Source organism: Oncorhynchus keta, chromosome 17, assembly GCF_023373465.1.
Source record: "Oncorhynchus keta strain PuntledgeMale-10-30-2019 chromosome 17, Oket_V2, whole genome shotgun sequence".
Taxonomy (NCBI): domain Eukaryota; kingdom Metazoa; phylum Chordata; class Actinopteri; order Salmoniformes; family Salmonidae; genus Oncorhynchus; species Oncorhynchus keta.
In genome coordinates this window covers 6767552-6773452 of record NC_068437.1, presented here as the reverse complement: position 1 = coordinate 6773452, position 5901 = coordinate 6767552, and positions in this window count along the sequence as shown.

Sequence of the window (5901 nt, the reverse complement as noted above, 5' to 3'; positions counted from 1 at the left end):
CACTGTGAAGATGCAAAACATTTTTAATTTTGAAACAAACAAGAAATAGGACAAAAAAACTGAACTTGAGTGTGCATATCTATTCACCCCCACAAAGTCAATACTTTGATAAAGCCACCTTTTGCAGGAATTACAGCTACAAGTCGCTTGGTGTATGTCTGTAACTTTGCCCATTCTTCAAGGCAAAACTGCTCCAGCTCCTTCAATATAGATGGGTTCCACTGGTGTACAGAAATGTTTAAGTTGTACCACATTCTCAATTGGATTGAGGTCTGAGCTTTGACTAAACCATTCCAAGACATTTAAATGTTTCCCCTTAAACCACTTGAGTGTTGCTTTTGCAGTATGCTTAGGGTCCTGCTGGAAGGTGAACCTCCATCCCAGTCTCAAATCTCTGGAAGACTGAAACAGGTTTCCCTCAAGAATATTCCTGTATTTAGAGCCATCCATCATTCCTTCAATTCTGACCAGTTTCCCAGTCCTTGCCGAAGAAAAGCATCCCCACAGCATGATGCTACCACCACCATGCTTCACTGCCGGGATAGTGTTCTCGGGGTGATAAGAGGTGTTGGGTTTGCGCCAGACATAGTGTTTTCCTTGATAGCTAAAAAGCTAAATTTTTGTATCATCTGACCAGAGTACCTTCTTCCATATGGTTGGGCAGTCTCCCTCATGCTTTTGGTAAACACCAAACATGTTTGCTTATTTTTTTCTGGCCACTCTTCCATAAAGCCCAGCTCTGTGGAGTTTAGGGCTTAAAGGGGTCCTATTGACAGATACTCCTATCTCCGCTGTGGAGCTTTGCAGCTCCTTCAGGGTTATCTTTGGTCTCTTTGTTGCCTCTCTGATTAATGCCCTCCTTGCCTGGGGAGAGCTCATTGGTCTTCATGGTGCTGCTTGCTTGGTGGTGCACCTTGTTTAGTGGTGTTGCCGACTGGGACCTTTCAGAACAGGTGTATATCTACTCAGATCATGTGACACTTTGATTGCACACAGGAGGACTTTATTTAACCAATTATGTGACTTCTGAAGGTAATTGGTTGCACCAGATCTTGTTTAGGGGCTTCATAGCAAAGGGGGTGAATACATATGCACGCACCATTTTTCATTTTTTTTTTAGAATTCATGTTTTTCATTTCACCAATTTGGACTATTTTGTATATGTCCATTACATGAAATCCAAATAAAAATCTATTTAAATGACAGGTTGTAAATGCAACAAAATAGGAAAAAATGCCAAGGGGGATGAATAGTTTTGCAAGGCATTTTAGAGGTCCATGATGTCAGGGAGTTCTGCCCCAGTGATGTACTGGGCAATGCACACTACCCTCTGTAGCCCCTTGTGGTCGGATGCCGAGCATTTGCTCTACCAAGTGGAGTATGCAGCCAGTCAAGATGCTCTCAAGATGCTCTCAATGTTTTGAGATTATTTACTGGAACGCTGTTAGTTTCAATGAAATCCCGTTGCCAACAGAACCCCATAGAGCTATGTGGTTCTTGATCAAGAAATGAATGGCAAAACTATTATAAATATATTATTTATTTTGTTCGTTCCAAGAGTTTCCTAGCCTGTAATTGTTTCTTGAGTGGTTCTTTTGACCAATCATCAAACAATATAGACTGGCAGTGGACTGCATTTTCTACACATCTCTCATAGTCAGAGAATAAGACAATGATAAGCTTTGTACATGGCATAAGCCTAGTCTCCTTTCCATAGAGAGGTAATGGTATCACTAATCACACAAACACAGAGACCCACGCAGACACATATCCACACAGATTCCTGAGCTCTGTAAATCAGTCCCACGCCTACACAGGTCTTTGCATATAGCTTTCCCTCAGCAAGGCTTCTGCAGAGATGCGGTTTTGCAAACCTCTGGTAATCAGGCTCTGTTTTTTAATCAAATCAGCAGTAATATCCTCCAAGTGGTGGGTGGCTCCCACAGCTGTACTAATTCACGCTGGCAAGCAGGGTGCTGGCTTTGGTTACTTCGCCACTGTGGCTCGGTCCATAAAGAGGCTGTGCAGGGGAATGATCTATGACATAGATTGCAGGCCTCATTTTGGGCAACTTTTCTAATTCTTTTTTTCTTCTCTCACTCTTCTCCCCACTCTGCCACTGTGTAATTCACAGCATGGCTTGATTCATGGTTTTGTGTCAGGGGCTGTCATTACAGCCTTATTTCATCCCCTAAATGGCTTTACTAGATACTGGACACTGTAGAGGTCACAGTCTGACCAACTGAGACATTCTGAACTGGTTCATATGTTCTTGTTGTGTATTTCAATGTTTTCATGAATCAGGTTTAATAAATGAGGGTTATGTTATCAACAACTAGTACTCAACACTGTCAAAGTTACAAAAACATCTGTTAGGATTGTACTAGTATTGATAGCCTCAATGCATATAGTCAAACCAGAGTTCCAGATATACATAATGAGGCATTAACAAATATGTATTTCTACATGCATGCTTGTAATAGGAATACAGGGTTAGAAGCGATGAAATAAAAATATCATCAAGCAAATCATCTTACTATGCTTTTGACATGAAATGTCCAACCTCTGTAAGTGCCCTTTGATCTTTAACACAGTGTTTATAAACATTTATGTAATTGATGTTGCTCTGAAGAGGTGAAGATTTAGTATTTTATTACGGTCTACTTCTACTCACGTTTTTGTATTGAGGGAATGGTTCCATGTGAAAATGTTAAAACTAGACCATTTGAGAGGTGTAACAAAATTATGATTTCAATCGAATGTGATGTGCTTTTCAAAAATAATCCCGAAATGGTTATTTGAAAATATTGATCCATAGGCTATTCCAAACAAATCTGCCTGTAACTCACAAACTTGTTCTCTAGAGACTGTTTAAAGAGATATGTCATAAGTATACATTTGGCCAACCTGTTTTAATGCTATATCGTGAATCCAAGAGGCACCGATGCATATCTCTGCTGTTGAAAAATAATGATTACTTTAAAAAAGATTGATGTAAAACTCTTCAATTCTTTGCAATTGAGGTGCCGATTTAGCATTGGTTTAATCATTGGAACTCAACTATTTTGAAGACAAAAAAATGAAATAAGTCAATCACAAAATCTTTGATAAAGCCTGGTTTCCGAGCTGGACAAATGACTTTTCACAGAGTTGTGGAATTGTCTCAGGGCAGTTTCTCCTTAATGAATACAAGGAACCAGGATTATGTGAGTCAATTCATCATTTATATATAATTTCCCAGGAATATCAGGATTATCAGGATTTATTTTCAGTAAGATAAAAAATGTATTTCTCATCTCGTACTCTGGCAGCAGAAATACAAGGCCCCTTTGAAGTTAAGCGTTATTGAAATAAACAAAAAAAGAAATGTCCTCTCAATGTCAACTGCGTTTATTTTGAGCAAAGTTAACATGTGTAAATATTTGTATGAACATAACAAGATTCAACACCTGAGACATAAACTGAACAAGTTCCACAAACATGTGACTAACAGAAATGGAATAATGTGTCCCTGAACAAAGGGGTCAAAATCAAAAGTATCAGTCAGTATCTGGTGTGGCCACCGGCTGCATTAAGTACTGCAGTGCATCTCCTCATGGACAGCACCAGAATTGCCCGTTCTTACTGTGAGATGTGACCCCACTCTTCCACCACGGCACCTGCAAGTTCCCGGACATTTCTGAGGGGAATGGCCCTAGTCCTCACCATCAGATCCAACAGGTCCCAGTCATGCTCAATGGGATTGAGATCTGTGCTCTTCGCTGGTCATGATAGAACACTGACATTCCTGTCTTGCATGAAATTACGCATAGAACGAGCAGTACGGCTGGTGGTATTGTCATGCTGGAGGGTTATGTCAGGATGAGCCTGCAGGAAGGGTACCACATGAGGCAGGAGGATGTCTTCCCTGTAACACACAGTGTCTGACCATCACCCCTGGTGAGACAAAACCACAACTCATCAGTGAAAAGCACTTTTTGCCAGTCCTGTCTGGTCCAGCAACAATGGGTTTGTGCCCATAGGTGACGTTGTTGCCCGTGATATCTGGTGAGGACCTGCCTTACAACAGGCCTACAAGACCTCAGTCCAGCATCTCTCAGCCTATTGCGGACAGTCTGAGCACTGATGGATTGTGCGTTCCTGGTGTGACTTGGGCAGTTGTTGTTGCTATCCTGTACCTGTCACACAGGTGTGAAGTTCGTATGATCGGATGTGATGTTCGGACGATCCTGTGCAGGTGTTGTTACACGTGGTCTGCCTCTGTGAGGACGATCAGCAGTCCGTCCTGTCTCCCTGTATCGTTATCTTAGGTGTCTCATAGTACAGACATTGCAATGTATTGCCCTTGTCACATCTGCAGTCCTCGTGCCTCCTTGCAGCACGTTCACGCAGATGAGCAGGCACTCTGGTAATCTTTCTTTTGGTGTTTTTCAGCATCAGTAGAAAGGCCTCTTTTAGTGTCCTAAGTTTTCACAACCGTTCCACAGGTGCATTGGTTCATTGAAGATCTGTTATTTGGATTTTCACAAATTATCTTTGAAAGACAGGATCCTGAAAAAGGGGTCATTTCTTTTTTTCTGAGTTTACATTGGTGAAACAAAACATTTTACCTTGATACATGATGTAATCATTGTGTAAGCATTAACCTTTGGAAGTTGGTACTGATTAAGAAAGCTATGTGTCCAGACTATATAATTGGTGTCACAACACTGGCTCAATGATACAGTGCATGAACTAAAAAACTAAATGCCATCTAGCGATTCCCCTTTAAAACATCTGCATTGAGGAAACAGAAACATCAAAGCATCCGCTCAGCTTACAAATTCCCCAACTTTTCAGAGAATTTTAAGCTTGTGCTTTGTCTGGGTAAATGACATTGTTTACATGAAATAATGATATGGACAAGCAAGCTTTGAAGGTAACAGCTGTTTAGCAAAGCATTGCGTTGACACGTCAAGCTAGTGAACATGAACTGAAGCTGAGGCTACAAACGTAGGGACATTAATGCATGAGATAATTAAAGTGACGCAACTCTGAGATAAAAAAATATGCAGGGCTGACATTTATGTTGCATCGTTATCCAAACACAGACCAAGGAGTCCCAAAGGATGTGTCAAATTCCACTCCATACTCCGACATGAAAGCAGGTGCATGAGTAATAGTGTTTGTATCTCCCACATTAGATGCACAGGGGTACAATCTTGTCATGGGGAATATAAGGGAAAGGTAGCAAAGAGCAACATATATGTTGACTTAATGAAAAGCACTGTCGTAATGAGGTGCGGAAAGTTGAAGCACGTTTCACAGGATAAAGAAGAAAAAAAAAACATTTGCATTGGGGTCACACTTTAAACCATGACCTCGTAAATCTTGTAAAGGTTTAATGACACCTCATGACTCCTTTATAAGGCCAATATAGATGTTTAGAAAATCATTCATAACCAAATGTCATTTAAAGAAACTAGATTTTTCTATTTAAATGAAATAGGCTGAAAATGGTACATCGGTAGCCCCTATGATAACATTTAAGCAGTTGGTTTGTAGTAAGGATGGGCAGTGTTTATAAAATATCTGTGACGAAAGCTACTGACACACATCCAATTAAACCTCCCGCCGGCTAATCAATTTGAATTAACTCTTAAAATAGGTTATTTAAAACATGCACAAATGATGGCAGTGGAAAATTGGAACAAACATATCAGCAGTGTATTTAGCTTATTTTGGTGTTTGTTATAAGGTCGAAAAGCTACCAAATGTGAATAGTAACTGAATGAGTCTTTACCAGAATGTCTTTAAAAATTATAATTGACTCCAGTGACGAAATCAGACTTTTCCTTGAAATCCTGCAGTACAGGGCAAGATATAGATATATACAGTGAGGGAAAAAAGTATTTGATCCCC